At 44.3% G+C, this 16,543-nt stretch overlaps 1 pseudogene; it reads left to right on the forward strand.

The window, feature by feature from the left end:
- Window positions 1–13,855: 13,855 nt before the first annotated feature.
- The window catches only part of LOC115323485, a 39,181-nt pseudogene continuing 36,493 nt past the window's right edge, over window positions 13,856–16,543 (forward strand).

The raw sequence follows: 16,543 nt of genomic DNA on the forward strand, positions 1-16,543 counted from the left end.
TCACTGCGTCAACCAATGACAGCAAAGTCCGAAATCTACCATTTAACATTCTTATAAAAATTAAAAAAAAAACTGACGTTAGTTATTATGTTTTTTTCTTATCACTGGGATTAAGGAGACTAAAAACGACGCGCAAAATTACTTGTCAAAATGCGTATTCTATCGACGATGTGCCCTAATATTAAACAAAAGCCGTAACAAAAAAAAAATTACCATTTTTTCTAGGACACAAAGAGCGGACGCACGGCAAGGGTTCCAATAATGTGGGCAACCTTGACCTTCTAAAAGAAAAGATAAAAAAAGTTTCAAAATGAATTAAACATTTGTATTTCCAAGATATGAGTCGTTCAAACATATCGTAGCAGCCTGCCAGTTACTCTCGTTTTAAGTAAATTTCGGTCATGAACTGTATTTCAGCGAAATACGGCACCTCCGCTCTTGTTGTGGCTTTATACTAACTCTTGTAGTTAATACCCGAAGAGGTCATTGTTAATTGTCTCGAGCTTTTGGGAGCCGCGGAATCGTTGGATGTCATCCTCTCTGTGTGTTCGAAAGCAAAGAAATAGTGAAGTGACAAAAATAACAGAGGCGCACAGACCTTCTCTACAAATTCACGTGAGCTTACACAGATTTTGTTTCTAGAAGATAACGTTTTGTATTGGGAGATTATCTAGTACTGTTGGAATCGAGAGCGCAGTTTTTATACTACTGCAGTTTCCCCCTTTCGTACGGGCAATCAAATCGCAGTTTGCAAAAAAAAAAAAAAAAAAAAATCGCCCCCTCCCCACCCAAAAAAAAAAAAAAAAATGAATCTAGGTGTTAGCGACCTGAAGAAAGGTTTCGACCTTCTGAAGACTGCCATGCTCTGCGCTTTATAAGTGCTAGTGATAACGTGATTTAGGTAATGCTCATATTACAAGACAAAACTGAAAAAAATTTGTTAGTGTTTACATTCCCGCTTTTTTCTTTCATGAAAAAAAAAACACGAAAATGTGAAGAATTACAATCATTCCTTTACCTAAATAACTAATCCGATTATTTTACAATTATCTTGTAAAGTATGTAAATAATCCCTTGCAAAATTACTTATAAAAGTGATAAATTAAAAGTAAACTCGTTAATTGTAACGGATTGCGTACATGTTTATTTACAGGGCTAACATGCACAAACGTAGCACACGCAAACACGTACCTGAATGCACGCTACACAAATCACTGGCCTCCTCGATTGCTCTTCTTACTTTTATACCCGCCTTTCTGAAAGCACGGTTTACCTTAGTTATTATCTGAGGAAAAGGTTTTTTTTTTTTTCAAAGTTCAGATTTCGTTTATTAGTTTCTTGACATGGACTTCGAATGGTCCAAGGGTTGAATATATTAATACACATAACATTCCCGCTCTAATTACTTGCGACGGAGGATAAAACTACCCGCTCCTTTGCTTTTCCGCGCATGTCACAACCTCTCTGTACATACTCGTGGAAAATTTTATGTTGCATTGAAACCAAAGCTACAGACCACCATCACGCCATTTTACTATGCAGCTGAATATAGTACAACGAAAATAATGTGTTGGTGTAACTTAACGCATAAAAAGTATATATAAAATTGTCATTTTAGTCCTAGTTTTAAAATGTAACCATAATATTAGTCAGGATGAGTCAAACGTGTAGTCCAGCGGAGTGCTCGGAACGGGCCTAACAGCACCGTTTTTGACTTGCATGCAAACGACCAACTGGAACAGGCGATCAACGGCGACTGCACAGTCATCGCAGCCGCAGCTTCGTAGCGCACGGTCCGCTGATGACAAGCAACAAAGAACAGCGCGGATGAACACCTACCGGACGGCGCCCATGCAGCGCATATAAGCGGGCACCAGAAGTGGAGGAACTGCAATCCAGCGGAGTGCTCGGAACGGGCCTAGCAGCACCGTTTGTGACTCGCAGGTGGGTGCAAGCCTTTGCTTGACCTTTTGTTAGCACCTGACTTTCCGGTGGACTGCCTATTTCTGCTGTGAATCATGCCCTTATCTGGAAACCAAATCGATTGCTTAGTGTGTTTAAAAGAAGTGACACCAGATACCCAAGCATTAGAATGTGCGGAATGCAAACATTTCTATCACACTGGAAAATGTTCGGGTGTCAGCAAAACCAAACTAAAAAAGCATGACGACCGCTGATTTATTGTCTTGGCGATGCACAACTTGTAAAATACATGACCAGCGACAATCATCACAAGCCAATAATGAGGCAACAGAGTTAACCTATGAAACCGAAGATCAGAGGCAAAGAGCTGTGTTAACACAACTATAAGAAACAAACAGAAAACTGACAGAGCTCTTGAGCTGAATGGATGAAATTAAAATAAAGATAAATGTGCAGTCAACAAAGCACAATACGATGACACAGAAACTGGATAGGCAAGAGAAAACGATCGAAGCAATAGAAAAGTCGGCTGCTATGCTTTCGAACCAGTATGATGACTTGCTAAAAAAGGCGGACTCATTGGTAGGCGTCACGAACGAGTTGAAAAAAAGGACGAACGAAATCGAAAAACTCGGGAAAGAAAGAGACGAAAGAATTAAAGAACTAGAATGGGCAGTGGAGAACGCGGAACAATATTCACGACAAATGAACATCGAAATTCATGGCATCGCTCAAAACAACGAGGAGGACTTATCAGCGGTCATGAATAACCTAGCAAGAAAGCTGAAACTTCCCGTACCCCAGCCTGATAAGATTGAGTCCAGGCACAGATTGAGAGCAAGGGAAGGCAAAATTCCTGCGATCATTGTGCGGTTCAATAAGAGTTCAGAAAGGAAACAGTGGATCAGCAAACGTACCGCCTTGAAAGCAGAGCGAATTTATATCAATGAGAACCTGACGAAGCTTCAGAGATGGCTTTTCTGGGCCGCAAAAGATTGTGCAAAGGAACAGGGCTACAATTATGTATGGATGAAGAACGGCAAAATTTTGGTCAAAGGGAGGGGAAGGCTGCAATACGTATCGAAAGTGAAAGTGACTTGAACAAAATTCATTAAAATGGCAACATGTAACTCATTTAAAGACTGGAACAGATACACCCAAAAAGTTATAGCTGAAGAGGGTATAGGAAACAAAGAGCAGATTCTACACATCATTCAAATTAATGTAAGAAGCTTAAAAAACACTGGGATTAACTAAATGTCTACCTATTGAACCCCTTGTAAGATGTTGATATAATAATATTGACTGAAATAAATATCGAAGCTGAAGCGAGCCTTTACCTTTTCACATAGCTGGTTTTCATTCAATATCAGTACGTAGAGAAAGCAGAAAGGGGGATGGGATTCTAGTGTACATTAAAAAAAGTGGAAGCCGTTTACAAATCCCTGTAACGCCGAATTGGAGCGCAGCTCTTGAGGAGGAGGAGTGAAGGGTACTGAGGGGAGGGTAGACCCCTCCCCCTTCTCCTCCTCCTCCCCTCATTCTTTAATATGCTCCGGGGGGGGGTGTCACGTGACTTCGGGGAGGGGGTCACGTGACCTCGGGGAGGCGTGACCTGGGGGTGACCTCAAGGCCACGTGACCCCAAAGGTGACCCCCACGTGACCTTGGGGTCACGTGACCTGGAGGGGTCACGTGACCTCGGGGTTTTACGTGACCTCAGAGGGGTCACGTGACCTCAGAGGGGTCACGTGACCTGGGGGTCACGTGGGGTCACGTGACCTTGAGATGACCTTGGAAGGGGTCACGTGACCTTGGGGGTCACGTGACCTCGGGGGTCACGTGACCTTGGGGAGGCGACCACGTGACCTCGGGGGTCACGTGACCTCAGAGGGGTCACGTGACTTGGGGGTCACGTGACCTTCAAAGGGTCACGTGGGGTCATCTTGGGGTCACGTGACCTTGAGATGACCTTGGAAGGGGTCACGTGACCTCGAGGGGTCACGTGACCTTCAGGGGGTCACGTGGGGTCACGTGACCTTGAGATGACCTTGGGAGGGGTCACGTGACCTTGGGGGTCACGTGACCTTGGGATGACCTTGGTTACGCCGACGGCGACGGCGACGCCGACGCCGACGGCGACGCCGCTCAAGCCGGGAACGGGCCCCTAAGAGCTGCGCTCTAAAATAGTTGGCTATCCGACCGTATTGAAGCGTCATTAAATCACGCAGAAGTTATTGTGGTATCAATACATAGGGCTGAGTTGTCATTTACTATATTTGCTGTATATAGACCACCTAACTGCAATTTAAATTTATTGTATGACGAATTTGTAACAATACTCAATAAATTTAATAATGACGAGCACATCGTACTAGTAGGAGACTTCAACATCGATGTCATGGGCCAACACAAATATGGAGTAACCGAATATCTCGACATATTATGCAGCTATGGGCTTTAAAATTTAATTAAAGGTTATACAAGAGGGGAGTATCTGGGTAATAAAGTGACAAGATCGTGCATTGATCACGTCATTGTACGTTCGTGTAATTTAGATTTTATAGCAGGAGTAATAAAACAAAAAGTGGCCGACCATTATTTCATTGCGCTTAGGATTATGGGTGAGGATCCTACGATCAAACCAATAAACTTGTACATTACCAGATTCTAGACAACAGTAAAATAGATGATAAGGTGAAAAGATTCGACTGGAACTCTCTGTTGCATCTTGATCACGTCACCCTAAATGAAACGGTGGTCGAGAAGTTCAATGATATATATGAGAACTCGAAAAGAACAATAAAATTGACACAAAAAAAACGAGTAACAAATGGATAGACCAAGAAATATTAGAATTAAGCTCTGAAAAAAAGTAAATTATGGAATAGATGCAAACGAAATCCCCAGGATGCAGCATTAAAGGAAAAATTCAGACAACTACAAAACAAGGTAACTGCTAAAAGTGGACTGGCTAAAAAAAGATTCCATGTGACGAAACTCAAGCAGTGTGGGAAAAATTACGGCAAACCTGGAATACAGTTAATCAAATAATCGGAAAACCCCCTAAGGACAGCATAGATGAATGTATAAACAAAAATTTCGGGGGCAACTATCGGTAATGCGCTAAGCAACGAGTTCAATAATACATTTGTTAAGCAAGTACAAAATCTACGGAACCAAACAAGCAACACTGCAGACCAACCAGAGCTTTTGGGCTATTCCCCGAATTCTGCGTATCTGCCAGAAATGTCAGTCTCGGAACTAAGGGATATAGTTAACAGTATGTCTGTAGCAAAGCCAGCCGGGAACCATAACATAAGGGTAAGAGATATACAAACTAACTTTAGCAGCTTAAAAGATGTTTTGCTTGCGATATTAAACGTCGTTTTTGATACAGGAAATATACCTAATAAGCTGAAGGTATCAGTAGTTACGCCTATATACAAGAAGGGGAATAAAAAATAACTATCCAATTATAGGCCCATCGCGCTGCTACCTGTCATCTCGCAGATCATGGAAAAGTTTGTCTTAAAAATAATGACCTCCTTTTGCGACAAGTATTTACTAACTGGCAACAGTCAGTACGGCTTTAGACAACAAAAAAGCACGACACTGTTGCTCGAAGATATAACGCACTTTATGAACGACAACATAGACAATAACCAAATAGTACTCGCACTGTTCTTAGATTTGACGAAAGCCTTCGATACAATTGACCACATAATATTGCTAGATAAACTGGAAAGAATTGGTTTCCGAGGGCCGTTTCTCAACTTGTTTCGAAGCTACTTTTCCAACAGAACTCAAAAAGTCAGAATTGGGGATGATACAAGTGATGCCTTGTACATCAACTACGGCGTACCCTAAGACTCGGTGTTGGGCCCCATGCTTTTTAATGTATATGCTAATGATCTCGCCTTGCTGCCCTTGAAGTCCAACATTTATCAGTACGCTGATGATACGGCTTTAGTCTTGGCAGATGAAAATTACTTCACTGCGGTCTCAACTCTGCAGGCGAATATAAAACAAATAATGAGCTGGTTTTCAAAAAATTGTATTTTGTGAACAGAGAAAAAACATATTTGATGTGCTTTAGAACTCGTCAAAAACGCGTTAGTCTTACAGAGCCTCTTTACTTGCATTCAACGATATGCAGACAGTGTTGTTGTTTACCACTACCCTACGTTACGGAAAGGAAGTACTTGGGTATATACTTTGATGAGTACTTAACATGGAATCTATATGTCGATTACTTACTTAGGCATTTCCGGATAATTTCATCGTACCTTTATAAATTACGAAGTTGTGCATATATTAACTTAAGACGAATGATTTACTAGATGCTAGGGGAATCTAAACTAAGGTATGGGATAACAGTTTACGCATTCTGCTCAAACTACAAAGTACAAAAAATAGATAACCTAATTAAAGGGATGATAAAAAATATTACGTACGGCACACACCTTGAGCATCCAACCTGTGAAGAGCAGCTGACCAACCTAGACCTGTTGGCCATTGATAACTGCTGTATCAGAGCTGTGTCATGACTCTTGGAAACTTTGTATCATCCTCCAATGTACTTATCATTCTTATCACCTCCCTTTCTGTTTTGCACCCGAAGCATCGGCTGCCTATATTATCACGTCCCTGACAATAAACGTTGTTCACAACCCAGCATGTCTCCGTTCGGACGCGTCGTAGCAGTGGCGACGAGGATGGGATCATAAGAATTTGCGGCGATTTTAAGTTGACCGTGAACTCAGCCTGCTGCACCGAGCAATATCCACTCCCCGTAATCGACGACCTGTTCGCGGCACTCAATGGGGGCGACAGGTACAGTACGTTGGACCTTCGAGATGCGTACAATCAAGTGCCACTCGATGACGAATCCAAGAAGTTAACCGTCATCAACACGCACAGTAGTCTCTTCTGTTTCAACCGGCTGCCATTCGGTATTTCTTCCGCACCCGCTATCTTCCAGCGCAAGATGGAGAGCCTGCTGCGAGGAATACACGGCGTACAAGCGTATCTCGATGACGTCATTGTCTCGGAGAGAAGAAAGGAAGACAGGAGCGTGCTCAAGCAGGTGCTGCAGCGTTTCAAGGAGAACGGAGTCAAGCTGCACAGAGGGAAGTGTAACTTCTGGCAGGACGAAGTCTGCTATCTCGGGCACCGCATCAACAAGGACGGCCTACACCCTTCGGAAAAGAACCTGGCGGCTATAATGGAAGCAAGGAGCCCGAAGAACGTAAGTGAACTCCGCTCTTTCATAGGACTTTTGACCTACTACAGCAAGTTTCTGCCCAACATGGCTACCCTCTTGGCGCCACTGTACAACCTTCTAGCGAAGAATCAACGCTGGAAATGGGACCAAGCAGAGGAGCATGCTTTCAGAAAGGCCAAGCGGGTGTTATGTACGGCAGATGTTCTTACGCATTTTGACCCGTCCAAAGTTTTACGTCTCGAGTGTGACGCATTGCCTTATGGGGTAGGGGCTGTGTTGTCCCATAGTTTTGGACACGTGGACAGGCCAATAGGATTCAGGTCCCGGACGCTATCAAAGGCGGAAAGAAATTATTTGCAACTTGAGCGTGAAGCATTAGCCCTAGTGTTTGGGGTAACCAAATTTAGAGATTATCTGTTGGGGCGGTACTTCACGCTCGTTACCGACCACAAGCCCTTGGTAGGGTTGCTGAGGGAGGACAGACCTTCACCTGTCATGGCGGCGGCCAGAATTCAGCGCTGGGCTTTACTGCTAGGGGCATATCAGTACAAGATAGAATACAAGCCGGGGCCCCAGAACCAGAACGCTGATGCACTGAGTCGTTTACCGATAAATGTTCCTGACAAAGAGACAGACGAGCTGCCAGAATATGTGCTTTCAGTTAACCAACTCGATGATACTATTCTGTCGGCACAACGATTGCGGTCACTAACCTCCGAGGACCCGCTACTGTCCAGGGTGAAAGACTATGTGCTGCACGGATGGGCAAAGCACCTAGAGGATGACGACCCACAAATGCAACCCTTCTTTCACAGGAAGTTGGAACTCACCGTAGCCCAGGGTTTGCTCCACTGGGGGCACCGGGTCGTCGTGCCACAGACAGCACGTGGAGCGATGCTAAAAATGCTGCACGAGACCCATCAAGGAGCATCGGCGATGAAGGCGGTCGCGCGGACACTTCTTTGGTGGCCAGGGCTCGATGGTGAGATTGAACATCTTTCCCGGAGTTGCAGTGCGTGTATCCAGGCACGGCCGATGCCGCCATCATATGTTCCGGTGAAGTGGCCGGAGACGGGAGAAAAGTGGTCGCGATTACACCTGGATTTCGCGGGCCCGGTGTCGGACCCCATGATATTAATTGCAGTGGACTCTCACTCAAAGTGGATAGAGGCGGTGGCCATGAAGAATTCGACTGCCGATTCTACAATAGCAGCAGTGCGCGAAATGTTCAGCCATTTTGGGATACCGAAGACTATCGTGACAGACAACGGGACTCAATTTACGGCAGAATCGTTCTCTCGATTCCTCGCGGGAAATAACGTAGAACATCTACGCACTGCTCCATAACACCCTCAGTCCACCGGGCTAGCAGAAAGAGCAGTCAGGACGATTAAGGATGGTCTAAAAAAGGTCACGCATGGTAACCTTGCTACGCGTTTGGCTAAAATATCATTCGCGTACCGCCGAACTCCTTTGGCTGACGGTTCTTCGCCATCACAACGACTGCTAGGCTACCAGATCAGATCTCGTCTAGACGCCTGCCTGCCGTATTCTGGTGCTTCATTGGTGCCTTTGCAGGAACCCCGTAGCAAGCTGTGGCCCGGAGATCCAGTTTGGGCCCGGAACTTCGGAGAAGGAGAAATGTGGTTGCCAGGGACGGTAACTACAACGACCGGAGCAAGGATGGTCTCAGTGGACACACCGTCGGGAGAAGTCCGACGTCACATTGACCAGATCCGTTTTCGAGAGCCGGTGGCACTCAAAGTACCAGGGACAGCGGCAAAGACAACGCAAGGCGCTCGACAAGATGCAGTACAAGATACAACACCTGCAGAACCAACCATCAGCACCACCCAGCCGCCAGAGTTGCGAAGGTCAACCAGAGAAAGGAAGCCTGTAGATCGCTATAGCCCCTAGGGGGAAGGAATGCTGTATCAGAGCTGTGTCATGACTCTTGGAAACTTCGTATCATCCTCAAATGTACTTATCATTCTTATCACCTCCCTTTCTGTTTTGCACCCGAAGCATCGGCTGCCTATATTGTCACGTCCCTGACAATAAACGTTGTTCACAACCCAGCATGTCTCCGTTCGGACGCGTCGTAGCAATAACCTACGCAAGTTCGAAGTCCTCACGAAATATCATTTCTTGGAGTAATTTCAGAGTACAGTCCACCAAACAAAAAAGTATTAGGAACACAGAACGGTTTGACATTCCAAGGATATACACCAATTATGGGAAAAAAATGCGGAAACATTACGTTCCTAAATATTTCAACGATCTTCCAAATAATTTATTCAATCTCTCGTCCTTAACAGAGGTGAAAAAAAAAATTAAGGAAATGGTTCAACGTCGTGCAAAAGTGAAAATGAGTGTTTATGTTTTTGTGGACATTTACGTTTGAATGTTTACATATAAGTGGTCTCCTTGTGTTCTCTTTGTGTTCGAGATATTTTTGTACTATTGCAAACATATCATGGATTGAGAGGAGAGGGGAAAATGCATTTTTGTTGTCGCTTTTTGCTCTGTTAACAAACCCATTGTGTTCTCCTAGGTGTACCCAACTTTCTGCGAAGTGCAATGTAAAATATATGGTTTTATAGGGCAAACAGCATAGACAGTATTTTTTTTTTTAGCTTTGACCGTATTTGGAAAGCGTGTGACATGTTTTATTTAATCTGTCCTTTTATTTCGCGGTAAGGTGCAATGTTTACATAAAACTAAGTTTGTAACATGTGGTGTCCAAATTGAGATGTGTTTATTTTACGCTTGTCTCTATTTCTCTGTTTTCTTTTTCTGTTTGATTTGTTTTTCTTTTGTGGACTGCCTGTCCTCACACACAAGCACACAAGTGCTTTCGTGAGGCAGTAATTAATGTATGTGAATGATTTTGTGCTAATAAAACTATTATTATTATTATTATTATTATTAATATTATTTTTAATATTATTATTATTATTATTTTTTTCTTTTTTTTTTTCTTTTTTGCATTTCAAATAATTCATGGCTTTTGTTTGGTTTTCATGTGAATAGTTTTGGTATTTTCTACGCCGCTGCCGGGTCCAGTCCCACAAGCCGCTATTGGCTTTTGACGGACCCGCATTTGTATATATTGTATTTATATTTGTACAATAAAATTATTATTAATATTATTATTATTATTATTATTATTATCTGTTTGTAGCCCTTTCGGGCTTTCTTGGTTTAAATTCACCGGAGGTCTTCTAATTCTGTGCAGAAAAAACATGGTGTCTTTTTCGTGCGCGTAGGGTACCGTCGGTATTGCGTATCGTCGGTACCTTCTGTAAGCTCGCCCTTTGTTCACCCCATAGGATTTTCACAATGTTTGGCAACTTAAAGTCCTCACAACAAACCAAGAAAGTGATGTGCAACGTGCACGCATAACTGATTCAGAGGGAACCGGGACCGTTCATTATATCCATATACCGGCAGTGGTGTCACCAGCGTAGATGAGCAGGAGTGGGTATTGAGCCTGGGATCCCTGGGTTCTGCTGGGCGAGATTTCGCTGTACGCGTTCCGAGCTGAGGTGCGCCGACGCCCCCCTTGTGGGCCTAGAGGTAACTTATCGCGATCCAAATAGAATTCGCGCCGTAGCGTGTGCGTGCTCATATTTTGGTATACCGCTCCCGCGCTTTCATTTTTCAGCAACACAAGAGTTTGCCCATTAATGACCTTAAAACAGTGGAGCGCTCATGAAATTCGTGGCCTTTCTTAAATTGTTGTCGCATATCTGTGTTGGTCGCAATACAAAGAAGATTCGAGGGCATTTACACGGTGTAAATTACATTGTTTTACTGTCCTAGCGCTTCAGTCAAAGCGTTGATTTTTATTCAAATACAAATGAAGCGTTGGGCAAGGCTCGCCAATCTGCTTTCATACTCGGCGATCGCGACTCAGCAACCTCAACCGCAAACTCATACGCAATGAGGAACAGTAGCAAATGGATGTCAGTTTCGCCAAAACCCGAATTGAAACCAAGACCAAGAAAGTCTAGACTAGTCGGCGAATCGCACAAACGTCAGTTCTTCCCACGCCCCCTGATATCTTTCTCGTCATGGCCACAGAGAGACGTTTACGAGTATAGCCCATCATATTTGTGACGTTTTAGAAGTGAAGGATTCTCGTGCGCGGCTTCGATCGGCGTTCAAGTTCATCGAGCAACCGCGTGCTTTAAAGGAAAACAGCTTCGCGGATGCCCCATTCTGCGACCCGGACGACCCCTATCAGCGAGAAATTTCTGTCAACCTTCTAGGCTGTGGAAACCTGGTGAGCGCGACTCGCCACCTGTAATGTGCATTGGGAGTTTGCTGGACTTTCTTTAAAGTTTTCATCTATTTGTCTCTGAAGGATTCTTACCCGTTTTGTATTAACTTCCGCTGTGCTAGAACCAGGCAATACCAGGTCTCGTAGCCTGCTCGGACTTGGCTGCAAACCAATAAAGAAAGCGTGCGTCAAGCAGCTCGCTACGCGAGTCGTTCGGCGTTCTTGGACAATTATTTCCGTAGAGGCAAGTTCGAGAAGTGTTCCTGGCTATGCTCCCGGTCTTCTCGGAAAGTAGCTGTTGGGTCCAGCATGAAGGACGCACAAACATTTCCGTTTTTTTATTGCTTTAATGCCAAAAAAAAAAAACATCTGTCTTCAAAACAATCCTTAAAATAAGCCGGACTCCGTCCGATCGTCGTGAAGTGAAAGTTGTCGACAATGTATAATGTATACTGTCACGAAGGAACACGCGGCGAAACAAAGAATATGGTGGCGCAATCCACCGCCCATTAGAAGGGGCAGAGCTGGTACAGCCACAATCATCTATCTATGGCAGACAGCATTGAGGCAGTTGTGGTGGCAGGCTGCCATAAAAATAGCGGCGTGTGATATGTCGTGCTTGATTGAAATCGCTCAACGAAACATATTGTTGAAACCCGGCGTGAACCGTAGCCTGATCTTTGAGGACCTGGCGAAATCTTCACGAAATCACGGCACCAGGGAAAAGCAGCACAGCTCGCAACGAAAGCGGCTTTGGGCGATGGAGAGGACGCACACACGCTTTTGAGTATCTCCGTCTCCTCTTATGCCTTATGGCAAAAGTGCTAATTCGGCAAAGGGGCCCCCAGTGAGCAATAGGATGTGAAGAATTCACTTCGTTTAAATGAATATTGTTTAGAACGTCACAGGCGAATATATGATATAAAAATATATAAATCACTCACGGGCACATCGGTACACAAGTTTGTGGAGAGACCCCGGTGAATATATACACTCGCGAGGATTCCCCGAATGATAGCGAGAACATGCACGGTGTCTCTTGATCCGTATCCAAGCGTTCGGGAGCATAAGACTTCACCACCAACGAAATCCCACCACCGCCTGTCAACAATGTCGAACCGCGGAGGGACCCATTCCCGGTAAGGCGTCTGCTTTCGATGCTATCTACGCTGCTTTCCCCCGGTGCTGCGCTTTCGTAAAACTTACGCCGGGTCCTCAAAGATATGGCTTCCGTTGACGCTGTGTTTCAATAATCTGCTTCGTCGAACAACTCACGAAATATCAACCAGGGTATAGTGTAGTAAACCCACGGCTATTTCTATGGCACCCTGCTGCCACAACGCTGTCCGCCAAACTACTATAATGTCTAGACAGAATATAACTCTACCAAAAAGATGACCGACCGTGGACGGATTCAAGTCCATAGGCGGCGCTGGTTAAACGCCATCTAGCAAATTGACATAGAGATCAGTGGGTCGCGGCAGAGCGGTGTACAGGGAGAGTTAGGTCAATAGGAGGCGTGGGCAGAGCCAGGGCATGCACCAGACTCGGATGAGGGCTTGGCATGCTCTCTTGACCAACCCGAAGCCGAAAAGAATCCTCTAGCGGTTGTAGCGAGAAACAGTTCTGATCCAAAGGTATATGTTCGTAAATGGTTTTAATAAGCGCGTAAGAGTGAAGTGTAGTAACCGTTCGTGGCTGAAAATAGGGTGCACGTGATGTTTCGATCATGATCATGCAGAAAGATGTAAGGAACGAATGCGACGCTCAATTCTGTTTTGCTCGGACAGAGTGACCTCTCGGAGGGCAGATTCCGGCCCTCGGCACTTGGCGTAAGGATTATGTCGATCGTTCCGCTAGTCGCACTCTTCCACCATCATTTTGAATGAGCGTGATTGAAACATCACGTGTGCCCTATTTTCAGTCACCGAGAATTACTCCAATGCTCTTATCAGTTTTTTTCTCGCGACCACCGCCAGGGTATTATTTCCGGCTTCCGGTTGGTCACATTCGAATTTCTGAAGACGCCCTGGAACACGCCCAGCCGGCTTTCGGCCAATGGTGTTTCCTCATTTGTCTCCTCCACTTCCCAACGAATGGCCAAACTCTCTCCATACACGACACTGGGTGGCGGTGACTCAGGCACAGATGATAGTGGTAGTTTGCGTTGATTGGCTCCCTGCCATCTGCTCGGGATGGGCGAGTCCTGACGTCAGCGCAAGGTCGGACGTAAGCCAGATGTCAAGAGCTTCTTATAAAAAAACAGAGGCCCACTCGCGAGAGGCTTTTTAGTATCTGTATAACTGTACGTAACTGTTGCCAGAGGTTTCTCTCATTCATCGATAGTTTAGGTATAATAAATAACCTGGTTTAAACGCTCAAAAACGAAAGCGGCGTGTTATCGTCTTAAAGGTAGGAAATATGAGCTCACGCCAACACGGTTTCATGCTTATTGTCAGCATGATTTTCGGTACGTAAACATTCCCTCTCACGCTCAATAACCAAAACACTCTAATTACTCAAAAATATAAACGGAATCTAGGATTGCGAAAGTATAAAATTGATTACTCGGGGGCCTTAGTTCGTAAAATTTGAGCAAAATGTACCTAGAATAATTGTTGGAGTAGTTAAACCTCCCCCAAAGTCTGAAAGATTCAGAATGTTCCGCCAATAATTCAAGGGTCTCTTTCGATGAGCCAGTAGCTAATATCTACAAAATACAAAGTACAATCGCTATCCGCTAATCCCTACGTCGCAAGACTGAAAATATTACATTTTGCTAGATTCTAGATTTAGCCCCAACCCAGCCAACGCTACGACCCGATGGAGCAAGGTGTGCAGCGCCAAATGTGCATCGTCATGGCTCTCGCCGTTTTTGTGCGTTTGAAATCACCGGCTGAACCAAATCACGCAAAAATGTAAGCGCAGGACGCGCCCCATTCACCCTGGGTGATTTATTTAGACGGTGAAGATGGAAGCGGCTTCTAACGGAACGGATGTTCTGCAAGACAAGGTTTGCGGCAAATGTGCCCTATTGAAAAGAAAAGAAAAAAAAAGAAACAAACATTAAGCGTAGTTTTAGCACAAAGCTAAGATTAAAGCGAAAAGGTCTAAGGGTTGAACCTTTCATACATGTACATGCGCTTCGACATTTCAGTTCTCAAGAAACGTCCGTGTTGTTCAATAAATTGTTTACGCTCAAACTTGAAGTAGGCGACCTAGAAAATGCTTATCTGCGAAATAACAGGATACACAATAGAACCGATGCGTATCCTGTTATGAAATGAAAAAAAAATGCTTTCGACATTCATCTACAAACACAGAAAAACATAATTCTAAACGTAATGTTGACATGAGTTTCCCCTTCTTCGCTTTAATTGGTATATTCTGCACGTTGCTCAGTAAGTGAATCTGCAGTTTGAGTGTCAGTTAAGCGTAAATATTGAGTTTTGAAAATCGGATATCAAGTTATTGGGTAACCGTTAACGTTAATTTTAATGCAAAGTTCCTTGTCGTATACAGATACTGCGTTGAAAAAAAACGACTGAATTGCTCCGTATATAGAAAATTAGTGAGGAATGTCAGATATTAAGAATTAATTTGTAATGTTTCCCTCATCAATACAGTTAGCCGCTGAATCCTGGAATGGGATGCAGTGTTATATCTTGAATCATTAAGTGATCTTAAATTCAAAGACCTTGAGCAAACCTGATTTATGTTTTAAATGGGACCAGGTATTGATTAAAATTCTGACTCAATTAATCGGTATCATTTTGGTAGTTAAGACCACAATTCACAGGAAGAAGCTTGTGAATTGTGGGTGGTACAAATTTACCAGCTGCTGGACGATTCGGTAATAATTAAAACGGTTAGTTCATATAGACCTGAAAGTTCCATGCCTTCATGTCACAGGGTCGACACCAGTGAAATAATTTGAAAAGCTGTAGACAAAAGAAATCAAAACAAATAGAAAAAACCGGGTTACTTGTCGCAAAAAAATATATTTCAGTGTACTCACAATGCAGCTGGGTAAACTCCTAGATGTACGGTAGTTCAACTAATGAAACCGAGCAGGTGAACCATACCGACACACACACTCACTGTCAGAAGCACGTTTAGCGAAAACCACTCAAGCGCAACCAACATCCGCCGCCGTTGAAAAATCATAAGCACAGTCACGGTGTTGTCCCTGATGCTGACACATTGGCATCTCGGGCGTCTTTCTCCCTCGCTGGATGCTTCTGAAGTCAGAGGGACAAAGAGGCGCAAATAAAGGTCACTGGAAGATTTTGTTTATCCGCATGCCCAGCTGCTCTGGACGATCCAGGTCGCGCGCATGGTACGGGAAGCCGACACTGAGCGTCCGTTCGTTGCTGTTGCTCCTTGACAGACAAAGGCACCGGTTTTCTTCGAAAGAGACAGCAAAAAGTCCCCCTCAAGTTTTTTTCCACGCACCCAATGCAAGGGAGAGAGGGTGCATGGGGAAACGAATGACAGCCGGTGAAACTTCCAGCAAAGCCGGGTCGTCTGATTCACAAAAATGGCTGCCGGTAAATTTCCAGCGAAATCTCTGTGACCGATAGCGGCTGCTGACAATTCTTCTATTAAATACTGGTAAAATGAGCTGGCTTCAGAAGAAAACGGGTGAAACTTGACCAGTTTTTACCGGATGTCACTGGAAGTTCTCGCAGAATTTTCAATAGGGATGGGACGCGGCCCGCCGTACTCCTACTCCTCGCTAAATCTAGGCATGTTGATACGGCTGCGGTAGGTTTGTGTTTAAACGAAGGCTGTCGCGAGAGTGAATGGGTGCAAAAAGCGAGCTTTGAATTAATTTTCCTGCAGTGCTGAGAAGACGCGGCGATCGAAACCGAAACCACGTCATTCCTTTCCATGGCTAGGGTGTGGTACACCCTACCATGTCCAAAGATGCCCCATAATGCCACACACGCAGTGTTGCATGCAGGAAATTTGGGAAGTAGCCTATTCTTTTTACAAAATATCACTACTGTTTTTCTTTTCTTCTTAAACCGAAACTAAACAGGAACTCACTCGGTGCACAAATAAATTCTCCTAATATCATGAAAACCTAGTTAAATGGAGATGCGC

The sequence above is a fragment of the Ixodes scapularis genome, unplaced genomic scaffold (assembly GCF_016920785.2).
Source record: "Ixodes scapularis isolate PalLabHiFi unplaced genomic scaffold, ASM1692078v2 PGA_scaffold1__304_contigs__length_218370807, whole genome shotgun sequence".
In the NCBI taxonomy this organism is placed as follows: domain Eukaryota; kingdom Metazoa; phylum Arthropoda; class Arachnida; order Ixodida; family Ixodidae; genus Ixodes; species Ixodes scapularis.